Below are 21369 nucleotides of genomic sequence, written 5' to 3'. Positions count from 1 at the left end.
GTCAGGATCGGTACGCCATCGGAACGCCATCGGAACGCCATCGGAACGCCATCGGAACGCCATCGGAACGCCATCGGTACGCCATCGGTACGCCCTCGGTACGCCCTCGGTACGCCATCGGTACGCCCTCGGTACGCCCTCGGCACGCCATCGGTACGCCCTCGGCACGCCCTCGGCACGCCATCGGTACGCCCTCGGCACGCCCTCGGCACGCCATCGGTACGCCATCGGTACGCCCTCGGTACGCCCTCGGTACGCCCTCGGTACGCCGTCGGTACGCCGTCGGTACGCCCTCGGTACGCCCTCGGTACGCCCTCGGTACGCCGTCGGTACGCCCTCGGTACGCCCTCGGTACGCCGTCGGTACGCCCTCGGTACGCCCTCGGTACGCCCTCGGTACGCCGTCGGTACGCCCTCGGTACGCCCTCGGTACGCCATCGGTACGCCATCGGTACGCCCTCGGTACGCCCTCGGTACGCCATCGGCACGCCATACTTCTGCTTCCTTCGCTAGCGTGCTGATAGAAGCCACGTTTCTCTCGGCCTCTGAGACGGTGCGTCGGCCAAATGAGGCAGAAAAGCCCAGCAGCTAAACAAACATGGCTGCGCTCCACATGAAATAAACATCGTTCCATTCGGCCACGGCAGCAAAACGAACATTTTCTGCTGTTCTGATCAGTAAAATGTAAATGCGCTACTCAATGAACATTTAAAAAAATGTTTATGTTGTAAGCGATAGCCAGTTCTCCATCTTTAACTGGAGGAAACACCAAGTAAAAACAAATATAGGAAATTGTTAGTGGTGAACTTTTTCAGGATGGGAAGTCGGCAGTTTGAGTTCTGTAATCAAGAGAAACGTATATTTATCCTGGATTACTGATGCGTCCGTGAGGATCTATCGAGGATTTCCATTTTTCTGGCATCCGTTGTGCTACGAGTCATTAAGAATGCTGCGTCACTCTGCTATTGCACACAATGAGAGATCAACTTCAAATGTGCAGCTTCACAACCCAAATCATGTTTTTCAGTCAAATATTTGATTGGAATTTGAAGACAAATGATGCCAGACTCCAGGTAATCAAAAGAGATCAGTAGGAATTTATTATTTGCTTTAAATACACGTCCAGATCTTTTCTCTGTGGCCTTGCTCTGATCCGAGGGCGCGTGGTGCTGAAGCTCAGCGCAGCTCTTCCAGCAGAGCGTCAGAGAGACGCTGAACAATGAACTTGGACAGGTCAGAGTTTAACATGTGGGATCAGTTCAACACCTCATGTTAGCGACAATCGTCATTAAAACGGGGGGGAAATGCACAGAAGAGAGAGATAATGCAGAACCTAAAGCCACAGCAATAATGTACATTCATTGGGGCTGGTGCTTCCAGGCTGGTGCCGCTGGGGCTGGTGCTTCCAGGCTGGTGCCGCTGGTGTGCTACAGTAGTTGGCGTTGATGCCTCTGCGGAGCCCAGGCCCCTTCACTGTGCTGAGCTCAGCGATTTCACAGTAAAATGTATCTCATTGAGTGACTGACGGGACATTTGGAAGCATTTCCTTTCAAAGACACAACGGTGACCAGCAAAAGTGAGTTCTCCCTGAACAACTGAGGGAGCGCCACTGCACAGGAGCCCGGACCAGGACCAGGACCGGCGCCGCAGAGAGCTGCAGAAACAGACATCACGTGGATCGATGACAGGCTTTCATCCCATATCTGCTTTGGGTTTGAGACAAGTGGGGAATAAGGAGTAAAATTCAAAGAAACAACAAAGCATAGTGAGCTGTGTTTGATTTGCTACTGTCAGAATGTGGCGGAAAGTCCATGTTTTAATATAAATAACGCTAAAAACACAATGTCTGCTTGGCGCTCGTGTCAAAACAGTCCCGAGAACCAAGAGACGCACCACACAGTGAAGCCTGCATACACACAAATATACATATATGCAAAATACACAGAAACAAGAACCGCTCCAAGGAAAATAACGGCATTTCTCCATCGGAAATCATAATTAGGTATAAAAATATATCAAAAAATAAAAGCAGAATCAAAAGAAAGAGGTCATCTGAAGTGTCCCTCTTTTACTGTGCGATGCATCGGCGACGGTGTCTTTCGACAACATCCCGTCTGCTGGGTCACACACGTCCAGAGGCCATTTGGAAGCAGACCCGTTTAATACTGGAGTGTCAGATTGTCCACAGACACAAAGAGAGGAACGAGGTCCTGAGCTCTCTGGCCAGCCAGCGAGGCAACACCAAAACTACACATCTACGTACACTCTGAGGGATCTCGGACTTTAGGGCTCCGAGAGGTCCGTTTACCTCTCCACCTGGGGCAGTTCCGTCTGATTACCCCAGGCACATGTTGTTGTTTTGTGCATTTCTGCAAGACTGCAGTCAAAATACACCAAAAATGCTAAGAAACCAACCGGGAGGTGATGAATGCGCCGTGATGTAGACTTGGCTTATGTGTCACGATCTGTACAAAGGTTCTGTGGAGTGCGACGGCACCGAAAAGCCCATTTACGGAATGGGTGAGACCACCTTGTTTTCTTTAGGCTTAGGAGCCTTTTTTCTTAAATAGTTCTCTGGTCCAGTATTTTCCCATCAAATTCTCATCTCATGTTCGGGACTCCGGTCCAGTGAAGGCTCCCTGGTGCTGATCATTGATGCTGAGGGACCTTGGTTGACCCCAAAGGGAGAAACAGCTGGAGATCGAGCCGCCAGTGGTGACAGAGAGGGCGAAAAGCTGGGGGACATTGCTGCTGAGGAAATGGACCCCTCGTGACTGATTGGGGACCTGCGAAGCGTGGACAAATGGGGGAAAGTTCGTCCAATCACAGGAACCTTAGGGGGCACAGACATGGCTCCCGGGTGTGCTACAGATGTTATGAGCGGTGGAGGGTCAATTCTGGGTTTGGGATCTATTTTGGGCTTGGGTTGGAAGGGTTGGCGAGGGTTCTGACTCTGCTGGGCGGTTTCATCTTTTAACCTGGCTATCTCTGTGAAGACGTTAGCCAGAGGTTGGAACTGAGGGCACCAGTTCAGCAGATAGTCCCAGTTGTAGCTTCCACGAAGCTCCTCGTCGCTGGCAACTATAGCGGTGAGGGACCCGTCCACTGACGGCTTACCATCCTCAGGAAAGGCATAATCCTTGGGGAGGGAAATGTTGAGGCCACGGCCTACACCAAGGTACCCGCCACCCTCGTCCCTGTAGACGGGGAGCTGGCCTGAGAGCAAGGTTCCACTGAGACTTCCACCCAGTTTCTTTCCTTTGAACCAAGAGCTGCCTTCTAAAGCTGCAGGCTCACAAGAGATATCGGAGAGCTGATCAGCATCCTGCTGAATTCCGGAGTCTGGTCCTCTGGCCGAGATGTGCTCCTGCATGGATGAGGTGATTGACGCAACACGGGGGTATTCATTTATCATTCTGATCTCATCATCCTCTGCTGCCTCTGCTGACCCTCGGCCGCTGGAGTGAGAGGGATCCAAGGACCCGCCTCGCGTGTAGGAACCTCCACCAGGCCCTCCTTGATCCCCAGCATAGCCCGGCAAAGTCTGGTGGTAGATTCTGTCCCCTCCCGCACCTGCGTTGCATTCGTCTAATTTCTGTAGCGCCGTCCCCGAGGCAGCGTTGGCAGCCTCTTGGCCCTTCTTCTTCCTGCGTGACTTGACAAGGAACACCACCACGGCCAGGACCACGAGCAGCACAACAAAGCCCAGCGATGCAGCGATGATGCTGATCAGCAGGACGTTGACGTCGGGGGCCAGGCCAAAGTTGGTGTTTGAGACATCGATGCTCACTTGGGCTGTTGTGGTGCGAGACGCATCCAGAGGGCTGTGAGCTTTCACATCCAGGCTCATCAGCCTGGTTTCCCGTTTGGTCCGTCCTGACCCACCACCACCACCACCACCACCACCACCAGTGCCTGTACTGTCAAGCTTTAGGTAAATCACTCCTGTGGTTTTGTTGACATCAAAGTATGGAGAACTGGTGGGAAGAGAGTAGAGAACAATCCCATCCACCCCTGCGTCCTCATCGTTGGCCTGGACCTGGCCAATACTCTGGCCTTTTTTAGCCCCCTCTGGAACCTCAAAGGAGAAATCTGAGGACAGGAAGACAGGGTCGTACTCATCTTCGCCTGTGACAAACACCTGCACAGTCACGGTGGCTGAATGGTTCCCTGAATCTATGGCCAGGGCGACAAAACTAAAGGAGTTGATCTTCTCAAAGTCAAAGGGAATTTTGCTTCGGATTTCCCCTGAGTTCTGGTCCACAGAGAAACTGTCTTTGCCTGCGCCACTTCGATCGATCATTAAGTACTTCAGCTTGCCGAAAACGCCCGTGTCGTGATCGATGGCGTGTAGGACGGTCACGGCTGAGTTGGCTGGTTGGTTCTCTCTGATGCTGGCGGTCAGGACCTCCACGGGAAAGAACGGGTGATTGTCATTCACATCTTTGACCTCAACAATGACTGGAGCAAGAGCAAAGTGTCCCTGTCCGTCGGTGGCCTGGATGATGACACTGTGTGTGGCCTGGTGTTCCCGGTCAAGTGTGCGTTGAAGTCGCAGGGCTCCCGTCCATTGGTCGATGGTAAACAGGTTGACCTCATCCCCAGAGCTGATGGTATACTGCACCTCAGCATTGGGGGTTGAGTCTGGGTCTAGGAAAAACACCCAACAATGATGTACAGTGGAGACAAAGGGAAGCCTGAGAGCATAAATCAACGAAATGAATCCAACCTGTAGCAGTCAGTCGGATGATTTCAGTCCCAGCAGCGGCTCCCTCGCTCAGGGAGACGGAATATTCTGCTCTGCTGAACACCGGAGGGTTGTCGTTCACATCGCCGATGGTCAGCACTGCAGCGACGCTGGAGCTCTTCTGAGGCACGCCGCGGTCCGACACCACGACAGTCAGGTTGTAGAAGGACTTGGTTTCAAAGTCAAGGTGTTCGGCCAGCAGCAGAGTCCCGACTGTCTGAAAGCCACGCCCCTCCAGGTAGCGCACGCTACTTTCAATCTGGAATGCATTTCCTTCGTTTCCACTGGCAACAGCAAAGTCAAAGCCACAGTTTTCTCGGGAAAGGTCACTGTCAAAGGCCTCGAACGTCAGGACTGTTGAGCCCGGGATGGTATCTTCAGAAACAGTAGCTCTGTGGAATGAGCAAAGTTAAATGGGTCACTGCCGACTCTGAGGTCGACACCTGTGAGTGGAGGAACCTGCAGGCTGACCTGTACTCTGACTGGTGGAACACAGGAGCATTGTCATTGACGTCAGAGATCTGGACCTGGACCGTGGTCAGGGAGGAGAGCGAAGGGGAGCCTCCATCGCGCGCTACGATGACAATACTAACCGCTGGACGTTCAGGGTCAAACTCTGCTCTGTGATCGATGAACAGGGTTCCTGGGGTGAAGACAGCAAAAACAGTCGGACCAGGTTGATGTCCAAACATAATAACTGAGCTATTATCTTCTTTAAAGGCCAGAGAATGAATGTTGCAAACCGTTATTTGGGTCAATGTAGAAACCATCCTGCGTTGATGACATCACGCTGTAGGTGATCTTTCCGTTCTCTCCAGAGTCCCTGTCAGTTGCGGTTACTGTGACAACGGTGCTTCCTGCTGGTGTGTGCTCAGGCAATGATACCTGGACACATGGATAAGGTTCAATGCAGCAGACAAGAGGAAAACTGATGCAATGAAACGACCCAAATGCCACCAGAAGCCCAGCAACAGCCGTTCTACCTGGTAGAGGTCGTGGGTGAAGGCGGGCGTGTTGTCGTTAATGTCCTCTATCAGGATTGTGATGTTGGCTTCAGTCTGGTGCTGGCTGTCTGTGGCCCTAACAGTCAGGGTGTACCACGTCTGCTCCTCAAAGTCCAGAGGAGCAGTGAGGGAGATGCCTCCGCTGTAGCGGTGAATCCCAAACATGCCCAAGGCCGTCGGGTCAAGCTGCAGGGAGTAGGAAAGGGCGGGGCTGGAGTCAACGTCGTTCCCGGTCACCAGAGTGATCTCTGTGCCGATCAGCATATCTGAGGAAAAACCAAACAGAAGGAAACGTCAGATGATCCTGATGTCAGGAAGAATGACTGTTGTCGGGAATCAAGCACTTACTCTCCGGGATACGGACTTCCTGGGGCAGCGGAATAGTGGGACTGTTGTCATTCTGGTCAACAATAATCACTGTCAGTGTCGCCGAGCCAGCCAGTCGTGGACTCCCTCTGTCTGTTGCTGTGACTACCAGCCTGAGGACAGAAAAAAGAGAAACCTTCATCTTCATCAGGTCGAGGAAACATCAAACACAAGTTGATTTGACTGCTTTTCACAAAATGGAACATTTGAAACGAGGAAATGCAGCTTTTAGACGTTTTTTATATCACCTGCAGGCTTTTGAAAGTAGTTTGACTTCCGATCTGTTCTTACTTGGTCTGAGTGAAGATCTCTCGGTCCATGATGGCGGCTGTGGTGATGCTTCCTGTCACAGGGTCGATCTTGAAGAGCCCGCTCATTCCTGATGACTGGATGGAATATGTCACCTGACCGTTTTGGCCCTGGTCCACATCCTCAGCCACCACCTGGAAGAGGAAGATGGCAGTTTTTCATCATCATCATCATCATCATCAGAAAACTACGCCTTCAAAAAAGACAGGACCGAATGGCTGGTCATGTGATACCTGTATGATTGGCAGGTCGTATCCCTGTGCTTCCCTCATGTAGGCCACATAATTCTTCAGCTGGAAGCGTGGAAGGTTGTCATTGACGTCCTGCAGGATTAAGTTTATCGCCATGAAAGATGTGGAGGACACAGAGTCGGCCTTCACTACGAGTCGTAGTCTGGGGGTGTCTTCAAAATCCAGCCCCTTCGAGCTCTGAACCCTGATTTCACCTGGAAACACAGATTGGTTTGGAAATGAACAATTTAATCACAAATTCAACTGGGTGAAGCAAATGTTTCACGTTACCTGTGGAGGAGTTGATGATGAAGGCCTTCTTTCTGTTCCCACTGAAGAGGCTGTAGCTGATGCCCCTGCGGGTCCCATCTGGGTGCTGAGCTTGAGCCTGAGCCACGGCTGTACCTGCATTTGTGAAGCACAGGTGAGCAATAACCAGGGTGATGACGTAAGAGAGGTGTTGTTCTTAGAGCTCAAACCTTTTGCAGCATTTTCCTGTATGCTGACGTCTCTGGCATTTCTGGAGAAGCGAATGCCATTGTACTCCACCTCCTTCACGTAAATCACCACCACTCCCTGTGCAGACTGGGCCGGACTGCCCTGGTCCATGGCCTCCACGATCAGTGTTCTCTGAGCCTGTGTGAGCTCCTGCAGCGGCTCAGTGGCCTGGATCTCCCCCGTCAGTGAGTTAATGCTGAAGCCTTTCACCGCTGTGGCGAAACGGTAGAAGACGGAACCGTTGGCTCCAAAGTCTTTGTCCTCAGCCTTCATGGTTGCGAGGACCCTCTGGGAATGTCTGCTGGACACTTCAATGACCAGCGGATCCTGGGTGAAGACGGGAGCGTTGTCGTTGACGTCGAGGACAGCGACTGTCACCTGTAATGTATGAAACATGTGAGCAGTGCAATAAACGTGCAAAATGTGAATAAAAAGAAAGAGTTTCCGCCCTTCTTTTACCTGAGCACTGCTGTTCCTGGGTGCAGCAGGTGAAAGGTCAACTGCAAACACCTGGAAGTTGTATGACGGCCATTTCTCCCGATCCAGAGCTGCTGAAGTGGTGATTATTCCCGTGTTCTCGTCCACGGTGAAAGCTCCATGTGCGTCGTGACTCAGGAAATACAGAACCTTTCCATTCAGGGCGTCGTCAGCATCTGCAGCTGACACCTAGACATGATTCACAAAATAATGTCATCTGGATGTAGGAAGGAAGCACATATTCCACTTCTTCTGGAACCTGGAACCTTTACCTCCAGAACCTGATAACCCTCTGCTGCATCCTCCGACACTTCCACCGAGTAGCTACTCTCACTGAAGACGGGGCTGTTGTCGTTGACGTCCATCACTTGGACCTGCACCGTGACAGTCGTGCTAAGAGCAGGGCTGCCTCGGTCCGTGGCGACCACCTCCAAAATATGTTCAGCCCTCGTCTCCCTGTCCAGCCCACGCGAGGTGGACAGGGCTCCTGTGCTGGGGTGGAGGTGGAAGTCTCCATCGGGGTCCCCAGCTGCAGCAGGAAGAGGCCGAGCCCAACGAAAAATGTCAAGTATTTGTATGGATTAAGTGTTAAAAGTAGACAGGGAAATAAAACATCTGTGCCAGCCCTGCACTTAAGCCTAAGCTCTCTCCAGACAGGTACATAATATATATTATATTGGACATATTTGACATAAGACAGAAGAAATTCATAAGCAAGCCTGGGGGAGCTCTATGCTGATTAATCCTTTCATATAAAGGGCTGTCAAACGTAAGTAGGCTGGTCTGACTGCTGCATGTATCCCTCCTTACAGAATTACTCCTGCACGTTGTGGACAAGGTTATTCCCAAAAATGGTCAAAGCAGTCCTGGTTGAGACGAGGGTGACGCACTGTTCACAAGCAGCAGATAAACATATGTGGCAATAATGACGGATTCACAAATAGGACTGGGCTTTTTCCAAAGCCAAAACCTTGTTGGGAGTTAAAACACTTAAAGTTGCATAAAGAGTTGAAAAAAAGCTATAAAAGACGTGATTCTCACCGGTGATCCTGTACTCCAGCTCTCCTCCAGCACCCGAGTCCGGATCCGTCGCCTTAAGGAAGCAGAGCTGGACAGGCTCCTGGTTCTCTGGGACCTCCAACCCGTACCACAGCTTAGCAAAGACCGGAGCGTTGTCGTTCACGTCCTGCACCTCCACCCGCACCAAAGCCTTGGCAAAGTTGGGAGGCAAGCCTCCGTCTCTGGCATACACTGCAGAGGGAACCGCTCAGGTGATGTGGCCCATTTCACCTGCAGCTGGAGAACAGAAACCATCCCAACGTTGGTACCTGTGAGTGTGTAGTGACCCTGTGCTTCCGAGTCCAGCTCCTTCGTGGTTGTGATGACTCCTGTCACGGGGTTGATCACGAAGCCTTCCTCCGTGACGCCTCCATAGGTCACGTGGCCGTTAGAGCCTGCAGTGGCCCACACACCAAACAAAAGAGAGGATTTGTGCAATAAAGATCACACTTGTAAACATTTGGCGGCATGCTGGACTCATCGCTGACACATCCAGACCCACCTTGGTCCCGGTCCACCGCGGTGACTCTGAGAACAGTTGTTCCAGGTCCCTGGTTTTCCGTCACCTGGGCCTCGAACTCTGCCCGCTGGAACACCGGAGCTTCATCGTTCACATCGATCACCTGCACAGACAGAACCTGGGACCTGGACAGCTGAGGAATCCCATGATCCTCCGCTACGATGGTCAGATTGAAGACGTCCTGCTCCTCCCGGTCTAAAGCTTTCAGGATGGAGAGGGAGCCTGAAAAAGAGGAACGACCATAAGTGACCTGTGTCGTGGAACTCCTGATTAAATCATCTCAAAGTGCAGAAACAAACAGGTTCCATTTGTGAGCCTTATGAATCCAAAATCGCCCAAACTTGGATCTACAACGCAAATCAAATCCTGACCCAAGTTCCTGTTTCCCCCAACTTTCCCCCCTTTTCCTCTACAGTACATGTTGTCACTTCACAACTCTGGCTTTACTTACTCTCCACACGCACGTCCAGTACAGGAGAGTTTACACCAGAGGTTCTTCTTTAAGTTATCTGGCCTGCAGCCCTAAAGATGTGTATGATGTTTAAATGCCAAAGACATCCAGCTCCTGCTGACTGGAATGTCATGAGGTTGTTCGTTCCCATGTTTCAGACAAAGACGGACACATGACAAACATTTACTGGACTGTTTCAGAATGGAGCCAATTTAGTGTTACTGATCCAAACATCAACCAGATCAGAAAAGCAGTCCGTCCTTCTCTGGATTGGCTGATCCAAACGCAACTTTGTGTGATGGGAGGAAAACTCAGGAATGCTTCTGCATATGATGATCAGAAAGGAATGATTTGGTTGGTTTTCCTTCCCAGGGAAGGTAGCAGAAAGCAAGCTAGAGGTGTCGTTAGCAGAAATGTTGTTGGCAACATGGAGGAGCAATTAGGTTAATGATTGGCCTCTCATTGATGTGACGTCTCAGAATGAGGTGCTGTTAGAGCCATTATTAACCACAGTCACAATGTCTGAGAGACAAACCAGAAGTGAGCCCACCCCTGCTAACACCCCCCTCACTGGACAGTAATGAAATAAAGCCCTTTTACCCCATCTGGAAGATGCATCAACTGCCCCCTTTATGATTCCGAATCCCGCCTGAGCCAGATCTAAGCACACCCACAGAATCTATAGTTCCCAGGATGCAGAGATTACATATACACACATTTAAGATATCAAAAGCTCTCCCTGAACCAGGTCCAAATCAGTCCCCCAAGAACAAATTAGAGGAAAGGGGAAGTAATATTGGAGTGAAACACTGCACAGAGGCCCTGAAACACCACGTGTGAGCGTTCCAGCAACTGCATCGCTGGATAATCAGGACAGCTCGGGAACGTTTGGTTATTCAGGTTGTCTCCATCGGTAATAAACTACCAATGATCTAATCTATCAATCATCTCATTAAATGGTGCCAGACGATCTTTGCCCGTCCCATCCTGATGCCCATAGTCCGGGATGCTGCGTCTCACCGGTGTCGGCGTCCAGCCTGAAGCGTCCAGCGCTGTTGCCGGCCTGGATCCTGTAGGACACCCTTCCGTGTTCCCCTTCGTCTTCATCTCGAGCCATCACGTACAGAATCACAAACCTGACCACACACACAGGCTGGTGTTCAACACACACCCGTGGAGCTCACAACCAACCAGGAGACAGCGGCGCACTCACCCGACAGGCTGATCCTCCATCACGCTGACGGCGGACGGCGAGCTGAAGACGGGGGCGTTGTCGTTTTCATCCGTTACAAACACGCGCGCGGTGACCGAACCCCAGCGCCTCTGAGAGGGATCCACAGCCTGGTCGGTGGCTCGCACCACCAGGAAGAGAGACGGCGTGGACTCCCGGTCCAGCTTTTGTCCCAGGGTCAGAACGCCGCTGACGGGATCCAGCGTCAGGAGCTCGTCCCTTTCGGGCCAGTAGTGCTCGATGGAGTACACGAGTTCGCTGTTTGGGCCACTGCCGTCCTTTAAATATATTCAGACCTTATGAAAGCTGAATATTTACGATATGAACTCATAGATAGTGGTTTAACTTTACCTTATCTGAGGCCTGAAAGGCGTAGATGGAAGCTCCAGGCTCCATGTTCTCTGGGATGACAATGGTAACAGGGTCTTCTGTAAAGTGGGGGGCATGGTCGTTCCTGTCCTCCACCTCGATATTCAGCTGCAGCAGGCGGCTGCTGGGAAAGGCCTGGGAGAAGTCCGACACCTCCACGTGCAGCGTGTAGCTCGGCCACTTCTCATAGTCCAGCTCCCGCACCAGGAACACGTCACCCTTTAAGTGGTCCACCATGAAAGTACCTTCTTGGTCTGTACCCCCCACGACCAAGTAGGTGACCTGGCCTTCTACTGAGGAGGACTGCTGGTGGTTCTGAGAACGAACGGAGCCAATGACGGAGCCTGGAGGAGTGCCTTCCGCCGTGTTCAGGGTCACTGACAGCATGTCGGGCTTGAGATTTGAGCGGGTCGAGCTGAGAACCTGAAGGAGGAGGAAAAAACTGTATCAGCCTGATCCAGGAAATAATACTGTTCTAGTTGAGTGTCCCGGCGGTGGACTTTACCTCTCACTAACCCTCCCTGAACTTAACCTCGGACTATCGTCTGTTCCCCCTTTTTTGGCCGTTATTATCATAATAATCCTCACAGACCTGTGACAGAATAATGACGGGCGTAATGGGAGAGAAAGCTGTAAATATTCCAGTCCGGCCCCCATGTGCTGCATTCCGCTCACATGGGAAGTGCGTGCGTGCCAGAGGTCTTTCGCCACTCTGAGCAGCAGCCTCGGGGCTCGGCATAACTCTGGGGCTGATCAAAGCGCCCCAGCAAACGCAGATCTTAACGAGCCCTGGGTCTGTCATCACAACACCCCATCTCTCACTTTCATTTCCACGAGCTGCTGCAACCTGGTGCATTCCTGCGATAAGCTAACGGCTCACCAGGACCAGTTTTAAACGGGACCTCTAGAAACTGGACTACGCCTTTGTGGTGCAGCAAAATCATTAGCTAGCTCTTTAACGGTGAGCGCGACCGTGTGCGTGCACACGTCCGTGCCTGCTACCGTACTGTGGCATATTCCCTTTCAGTGGGAGTGATCTGAGGCAGCTGGCTCTCATCAGATCTCATCTGGGAGCGTTTGATCCCGAGGTGCCTGTTTCCTCTCTGTCTAATCTTAGTTTTGTTAAGTTGCAGGCAAATTCTTAGACGAGCGCTCCCTCTGTAATTAGCGTCCTTTTCCTCTCCGAAGTTCCACAGTCAAAGCGAGGCGCCACCCTTCGCTGGCCTGATGCCATTGTTGCAGACCCTTTCTCCATCTTTTTCTGGTAATTCCTGATATTGTTGATGCATAGAATTGACCTCCTCAGAGAAGGTTCCTGCCGGCAGGTCTGGGTTTCTCACTCTGGATTCCAGTTACTGCAGAAACCTCTGGAGTAGGAAGCCCACATCCGATTTGAAAAATGATGTTGTTTTCACAGGCGCAGGTTATGTTTTCTCTCCTTCTCGTTTTTACCTCCATCCTTTTGCCATTTATACTGATGGCCACCAGATTAGCCACCAGATTAGCATGCCTCCAGTTGCCTGACGGGGGAACAGGAAGAGGCTGCGATTACCTGTATGTGCAGACGGCAGGTGGAGCTGAGCCCCGGCGTCCCGTGGTCAGCAGCGGTCACCATGAAGGTGTACTCAGATCGCTCCCCCCAACTCAGGGGGAAAGCCGTTTTCAGCTCCCCGGTCACGGGGTTAAGGGTGAAGCGCTCCGCTCTGGCACCTACAATCAGATAAGTTGAGCTAACGTTAAACCAGCGAAGGTCAAAGTTCTCACCGACCCGATGGCTGATACGGCTTTAAGACTTTATGGGACTGATGCAATGAGTGTGAAACAGATCAGGGATGAGTTAGAGCAACTGTGCCTGTAGCAAGAGGGATGACAGGAGGCAGCCGTTAGCAGCCAGCACCGTTAGCACGCAGACACGGAGAAGAGCCGCCTCTCAGCCTGTCAGCCGAGCAAAACCGCAAGATTTGTTTTGAGATCATCCAGGATGGGTTCACTTTGTGGAAGTCTTGTTCAAATCAGCTGTGATTTATTACGCTCAGTGTCTCCAGAGTAATTAGGGCCATTGTAGATTAACAGAGCTGCTGTGTGTCGTTAATGCTAAATCATTTCCTGCCGTTGTTCGTTGGAACTCTGGCCGCTTCCAAACTTCTTTGTAGTTGCAGGGAAACACTCACCCGACAGGGAGTAGTGCACCGTCCCGTTTTCCCCTTCATCTGGGTCTTTGGCTGTGACCGTCCCTAAAACGGTCCCAGCTGGGAGCCCCTCCATCACCTACGGGAGGAAGCCATGACGCTCAGATAAGTGTCAACAGAGAAATCATTCAATCATCAGAGGGGGAGCTTCATCTCCACCTGGAGCAGGAGTTCCCTGTCAGGTCTGGTGTGGCTGAAGGCGGGAGCGTTGTCATTTTCATCCAAAACGGTGATGTGAGCCGTGCCGGTGGCGCTCCGAGGAGGCGTTCCCCCGTCCTGGACCACCACAACGAGCTGGTAGCTGGACTGCTGCTCCCTGTCCAGGGCGAGGCGGGTGCTGACCTCCCCTGGAGAGGAAGAAGGGAAGGGAATCATCCAACACTGAATTTATAAGGTTTGTAAGCTTGTTGGGACTGCAGCGATAATTCCAGCTGCTTTATTTGTGTTATTAGCTCACTCATTTTGTTAGAACAACCATCATCTCACCGGTCTGTGAATTAATCTGGAAGTGGCGGTCCGTGTGCAGCAGCCTGTAAGTGAGGCGAGCGTTTAGTCCGGCATCTCTGTCCGTGGCCGACACCCTGCCGAACCCCGTCCCTGCCAGGAGGTTCTCCCTGACGGCCAGGAACACCCTCTCCTGGCTCAGCCTGGGGGAATTGTCATTCTCGTCAGTCACCGTCACCCTCACTGTGGCGCTCCCCGTCCTCCCAGCTCCTCCCGGGCCGGAGGTGGCGAGGACGGTCAGCAGGTACATGTCCTTCACCTCTCGGTCCAGGGAGCTGCGCACAAAAAGCCAGCCGCCGTCGGGCATTATTCCGAACCCCGCAGCGTCCCCATCGGGCCTGAGGCGGTAGGAAATGGCAGCGCTCCCAGAAGCCTCGGTGTTGAGCGCCCGAACCTGGAGAAAGCGCGTGTTCAGGGGGGTGTTTTCCCGCAGCTCCACTCTGTAGGTCAGAGTGTCAAAGTTGGGTCCTCGGGCATCTTGTGCCTGGATGTGGACCACCAGAGTGAAGGTGGAGCTGAGCTGAGGAGCTCCACCATCTTTGGCCACCACCTGAAGGTCATAGCGAGGGACCGTTTCATAGGAGAGACTCCCGATCAGCCGCATCTCCCCGCTCCCCCGGTCCACCCCGAAGGTCCTCTGACCGCTGCTGCCTGCTGCCCCAGCAGAGAGCAGGTCAAAGCTGAGCTGCCCGTTATGGCCCGAGTCTCTGTCGCTGGCCTGGATGGTGTAGATGACCGCGCCCATTTTGGTGATCTCAGGTAAGAGCAGCGATTCCGATGAGGACGGGAGGAAGGCGGGGGCGTTGTCGTTGATGTCTGAGATGGTGATGCGTACCCGGGTGGTGCCGTATGCTGGGGGGGAGCCGTAGCGCGCCTGGACCTCCAGGTCCAGGCTGGAGCAGGTTTCGTGGTCGAGAGGAAGGGCGGTGCGAATGGTGCCAGAGGACGCGTCCACAGTGAAGTAGCCATCGGGGTCTCCAGAGGAGACGGAGTAGAGAATGTCCTTGGGAGCGCCTGCATCAAGGACACATGACAAATTAAAATGTTACACGGACGATGGATGTTTTCTGGATGCGTTCAAGAGCGCATTGAGGCCCCATTTTGTCCCTTTTCTGATGAGTTTCACCCATTTGATTAGCAAACGTCCTTTCTTTTCCAATTATTATGTGTATTTTCCCAACACCAATGAATGTGTGGGATCCTTCAAAGCCTCGGCTGAACAGAGAAGAGCGCTCTCTTTCCACTAAACCACCCGTTCAAATCATCTCTGCCATTAATTCAGAGGGGAAACAAAGATCTAATGATCTGAGTAATTTAGCTTTAGCTTTAGCTAAAGATGTGCGACACACTCCCAGCCACGACTGGTACCCGTCAGAAACTGAGGATCCTTGGATAAAACCGATTCCAGACTCCAGCAGAGCCCTGGCCAGCAAAACCGTGGACTCCTCACCTGTCTTGGCGGACGCTCGCACGACTCCCAGCGGCGTTCCCCTGAGAACGTCCTCGGGCACGGTGAAGAAATACTGGGCCTGTTCAAACACCGGCGACGCCACCGCGCCCCCGACCACGCTCACATTCACGCGGGCGTTTACCGGCGCCGTCAGACCCCCTCCGTCCTCGGCCGATATCTCCATGGAGATAACCGTGTTGGCTTTGCCATGGAGCGAGCGGGAAAGAGAGATAACGCCTGTAGGGGGCGAGAAAGAGCTGCTGAGATCATCCTGCCTGTATTATTCCATTGGGAATGTTCTGCTGCTCTACCCGTGTCCTTGTTGAGTGTAAAAAAAGCAGAGCCCCCTGCTGGTGCGATGCGGTAGGTCACCCTGCCATTGGCCCCTGAATCGGGGTCGTTGGCTGTGACTCTGACCACGGATGTTCCGGGAGAGCTGTGGGTGCTCAGGCTGACGGCGTAGAGGACGGGATAGAAGGCCGGACGGTTGTCGTTGATGTCCACCACCCACACCCGAACCCGGGCCGCCGCGCTCAGACCGCCCTGAAACACAAGGGTTGCCTTTAGCTTTGACCCGGAGAGAGGACGGGAAATACCTGCAGGAAGCACGAGGACACACGTGCACGCACACGTGCACGCGCTGTGGAGACAGAGGAGAAGCTCTGGATTCAGGAATATGGGAGTGATGAGCCCCTGCAGCCTTTTGTGAGGAGAAGCCTCAGGTTCCACCTGCTCAGAGGGGGGCAGAAGGCATTCCGAAAGGAGCTGGGAATATGGCGGAGCTGGGAATATGGCGGCGCTGGGGGGGCGCTGGGGGGGCGCATGGGAGGAATAAACAAGGATGAATGCCGCCGACCTTCCGACAGTCCTGATTTAATGAGGCGCTCCCAGCATGAATGATGCATAAAATAGGTACGGATATTATAAACAGGCACGAAGGTGGTCACATGATGCATCGTTTCACTGCTGCGCGTCACTTTTCCCGCCCTAATCTCCACCCCCCCCGAACCCCCCACCCCCCCCTCGCTCGGAGTGCTTCGCCACGCTGCTGGACCCCCCCTTCGATGCAGGGTCAGAATATGGACCCCCCCCCCTCTGGTGCCAGCACAGCAGCTGAGTTCCTTAATAATTTAATCAGGCAGATTTCCTAAAAATGTTGAATCGGCTTCCCAGCCTGGAAACTCGCTGCTATGCTAAGCTAACGCTAACTCTCGGCGGCGCTCTCACTCCATCGGTTGCGGTGACGGTCAGGTCGAACTTGTCCGCTCCCTGGTCGCGGTCCAGCGGCGTGCTGGTGCAGAGCCGGCCGCTCTCCTTGCCCACGGTGAACGGGCCGGGCGGCGAGCTTCCGGAGGGAGAACCCAGAGCGTAGGACACGGCTCCGAAAGATCCACGGTCCTCATCCGTTGCCGACACCTGCAGGAAAAGAGGCAGATTTAAGACCCGGTCCAGCGGAGCTAAACCGCCCGTGAGGCAGAAACATTCCAGAAAGCAGAACGGGAACGCCGATATGAGCCAGGATTCTTATATACGAGCAGGAGGTCCCATAATACAGTCGTGCCAACATCTGTCCAAACATCACAGAGGAATTCCCCTTCAGGATCGGACCGGTAACAAATGATGTCACGATGACGATGTCATAGAGGCCCTGACACGACCCTTGACCCCACTATCCGACACACACCAATGGTTTTTAGTTCTACAGAGGAAGGCCGGTCTCCACGGTAACCAAAGGGATGGGAGCTCGTGTCCAGAGACGCGGCTCCTGGTGAAACTGTCCATCCTGAGTCTGTGTTTCCACCTGGGGGGTCTAGGACCTCCCGGGGGTGTTGAGACTGGGCTCATGGATTAGCCACCTGTGTGGACGAGGACTGTCCAAGCCCCCCCCCCCCCACCACTAAATCTAATTATAGAGGCTTAATGGACCACGACCCCCCCCCCCTTCCGGGTCCTCGGGTGACGTCATCCTGACCTCCGGTTTTACAGGAAAAACTCCCAAACCAGGAAGGACGTTGATGAAACTCGCTAAATAAAGTAAAACTTTGTCCGTTTTCCCGGTGGCGCCGACGTGCCCCCCCCCCCCCCCTCCCCTGTTGTGCCCCCCCCATATTGTTCCTTGGAACAACCTTTCAGAAGAATCAGCGCAGATTAACGTGCACGAAATATAAATCCAGGTTTCCGGCTTCTGGCGCCATCCTTTGATCTCAGGTCCTGTAGCGCATCTGTTAAAGGAGGCAGCACCGTGCACGTGAGCGCGCCAGATGGAGGAGTGGGCCAGGAGCCGGGCTGGGGCCGTTGGCCCAGAGAGCCGGGAGGACTTGGTGCTGTCATGGTGGCCGGCAGGTCCGGGCGAACCAGCAGTTATCCTGGACCGGCAGGTCCGGAACCAGCAGTTATCCTGGACTGGCAGGTCCGGACGAACCAGCAGTTATCCTGGACCGGCAGGTCCGGGCGAACCAGCAGTTATCCTGGACCGGCAGGTCCGGAGCCAGCAGTTATCCTGGACCGACAGGTCCGGAGCCAGCAGTTATCCTGGACCGGCAGGTCCGGAACCAGCAGTTATCCTGGACCGGCAGCTGGGCCAAGTGCGACTTCCAAGTTTTTATTGCTTTTTCTTCAGCGTTGTGTCATCGTGTCCTGGTCCGACCTGGTTCGGCCTCCTCCCTCTCATCCCGGCTCCCGTGTCTCTCCTCATCCCGCTCATCTCCTCCAGATGTTGACGCCGTTTTCCAGGAGAATTCCGCCGTTTCGGAGTCTGCCTGTGTAAAACATCAGCGAGGGGCAGAACGATCCCAACGCGGGTCCCTCGGTAGCTCCTTATGCTAGCGACGGATTCCAGCGAAGCTAAGCTATTCCCCCTCTGTGTATATAAAGCAATCATCGTTGCCAAGGAAACCGTTATTTAAAATGACACTCCAAGGGATACAGCTTTTTTCCAGGTTTATTACATCGATAATCCTAATTTAACACTTAAACTGGCTCGCCGCTCTTTATTTATTAGCCTGAGTAGAAACTCAGACGTCTCCTCCATTAAAACCCTTAAATACCTGCAGAGGATCGGCCAATCAGAGGCCGGGGATTTCTTTTATGCATAAATGAGTAAAGGAACACGACTACAGCTGCCTGCCTGGTCCTTGTCACTGGGACGATCGGAACCATCACGCTAAAGTTATTTATACGGCTAAAATGAGAGTAGCTATATAAAGACAATAACTGTGTTTAAGGTTGGAGCCACAACACTCACTTAACCTCCGGTTAGCTCGGCCTCCGGCTAGCTCAGCCTCCGGCTAGCTCAGCCTCCGGCTAGCTCAGCCTCTGGCTGTCCAGCAGACAACAAAGCCGACAGTAAACATTCTAAACTGGAACTCATCATTCCTGACGTGCACGCTCCACATGTTTTGGCATAGCAACACAAGCTAGCGTGAAGCATGAGACCTTGAGCAGGGGCGAGCGGCTGCCATCTCGCTTTCATCTCCTTTTCTACCTTGACCTTAACATTCTATTTTAGCTTGTTTCTTTCAGCACCCTCTTTTAGCATGTTGGAGTTCACGGCTGGAAACGATTAGGAACATCAAACCCCCGGAGGGCGAGGATGGAGAGGGAGGTGAAAGATGCAGGGCAGGAGGAAAGAGCGGGAATATTACTGAGGGACATGAAAGGACGAGCTCCACGTGACAAATGTGACCTTGCGTCCTCGAAGGTTGAACGGAAAACACAAAAGGAAGGAAGACTCCGCCACCGTTAGCTTGAAAAACAAGCTAGCTGTTTCTCTTTCCGGTGAGCAGGTACAGAAAGGAACGGGAGGGTAGGAATGGAGTTAAAAGTGAGGTCATTGGGAGGTAAGAAGGATGATGACATCATCCGACTGGACCCGGAGGGGATCGAGAAGGTGGCGATTCTATCGATCGCAACGCGGCAGCTCTTAGCATCGGTGGCCGTGCGTGACGCTCCCCCCTTTTTAGGGACTCTAAAGTGACAGCTGGCCTCACTGGCACACAAATCACTATTATTTGCGTAGCTTTGAATATTTATAGCCCTCGGAGGCCGTGAGGTCTGAGCCGGAGGTGTCAGTGACGCACGATGCGGCGGCGCAGCAGCTGCCACCTACGGCGGCGTAGCTGCCAAACTTCTTATACTGTCGCTATCTGCTAACAAGGAAGCTAACGAGGTGTTTTACAGACGCGCACGTTGACGCACAGGAGGGACGACATATGCAGAAAATAGAGAGGAAGCCAAAAGCCCCACAAAAGGAATGTTGCCTCCAGATTTTTGGACTTAAAAGACAATGAAAGTTGTTACTCTCCCTTTAGAGGAAGCAGAAGAAGAAAGAAGAAGAAGAAAGCAGTAATTAAGGACCGAGAGTCGTCTGCTGGGTTTGGGGATGAATGAGAGGGTGAAAAGATTGATGGGAGGTGGTTGCCTGTCGCCTGACAGACCTAACAGAGGGTTTGCTGGTGCCCACGGGCTGCTACTGTGCGCGGTGTTTAGGCGGGTTAGCGAGAGCTACAATGGGAGGAAAATAAGTGCTTCCTTTATCGTGTGCGTCAGCTTAGCAACTTTTAGCTAAGTTTGAACACTTTCAACCAACCTTCTTATCTTTATTATTTCAAAGACAACCATCACGTTGCTAATCTGTCAGGTTTAGGCAACATTTTCCAACCTTAGTCTGGCAGGAAAACACTTCCTGCCAGTTGATATGCAGAATAAACACACCAAAACTGGCTACGCAGGCTAATCCCCACTGATTGGAAGCCTTCGCTGCGCTAAACCAGAATAGCGGCGCTAAGCCCGCGCAGCCCTCCGCCCATTCAGTCATGCTTCCTGGATCGGATCCCCGAGGCTTCGGGACACTTCCATCAAGGCCTCGTTAGTCGCTCCAGCTCAGCGCTCCAACAAAGGCTGCAAAGACACATTAATCAGGGCTGAACTTTAGCCACACGATCTTGGTCACGGCAGCTGCGGCGGCGCGCGGCCACAAAGCCGTTAGCTTCAGCCGCGGCGTCGCCATAAATCAACCCGATTCAGAGGGAATCGCCTTATTTTGCAACTTAAACCAGCTGGAACTAAACCCAGGTTACTACCGAAGGCTTGATGGATGCGTCTCTCCCGCCCGTAAATCTTCACGTCCTCTTGGACGCGTCCCTCAAACCAAAGCGGAGGTCACGGAGCGCCACAGACGTCCCACTTCCAATTGATGCCTTCCACCAAAAGCCTGACAGACAACGACGACGCGCTCGTTAAAACAGCGGCACACTCTAAAAATAACTGGGACAACGATTCCCTGTGCTGCGCTGCGGTTAGCACGATGCTGCCGTTAGCACGTTGCTGTGGTTAGCGCGATGCTGCCGTTAGCACGTTGCTGTGCGAGGTGCCAGATGGAAGCTTTTAGCTGGGACTGATTCTATTATTTATCGATTACCGTCTTTTCCTCGCGGCGAAAGAGACACAATAAATCTGGCCAAAGTTGAAAAGAGCCGACATGTTTCCAATTCGAGCTAAATTGCTGCTTCATGAAGTAAATCTGACTGGAGCCGAGTCTGGAGCTGCGGAGCCGCAGGCTCTGATTTTACAGGCGCACGAGCTTCCAGCTTTTTTCTTCCCTCCACGTTAACGTTCACGGTTCGGCGTCGCTAACGCTAGCGCTCGTTTGGCTAAACCAGGTTCTCGGGGGGGGGGGGGCTTCTGTCACGTGTGATCTAATCAATGCAAGTTGTGCAGGTCAAAGGTCAAGCAAACCTCACGCCGGGTCACATGGAAAGGAAGCAGCTGACTGTTGTCCCAGTGTACGTGCACAGGATACGTGCACAGGAGTGTGATCTCGTTAGGCTACAGAGGCCATTTACACGTGCTGATCGATGATGTCACAGATCACAACAATGGCCGGCTAACACGTTAGCGACCCAAACGCTAAAGAGGCACGATGCTGTTCCGGCTCGTGCACGGAGCATCCCGACCCGCTCCAGGCC

General features: G+C 52.9%; 1 pseudogene; it reads right to left on the bottom strand.

Moving 5' to 3' along the window:
• Positions 1-1073: 1073 nt before the first annotated feature.
• LOC101077429 (protocadherin-16-like) overlaps positions 1074-21369 on the bottom strand; it is a 45065-nt pseudogene continuing 24769 nt past the window's right edge.

This window comes from Takifugu rubripes, chromosome 15, assembly GCF_901000725.2.
Source record: "Takifugu rubripes chromosome 15, fTakRub1.2, whole genome shotgun sequence".
Taxonomy (NCBI): domain Eukaryota; kingdom Metazoa; phylum Chordata; class Actinopteri; order Tetraodontiformes; family Tetraodontidae; genus Takifugu; species Takifugu rubripes.
Note: the sequence above shows the minus strand (reverse complement) of the source record. Positions and strands in the feature narration are given on the sequence as shown.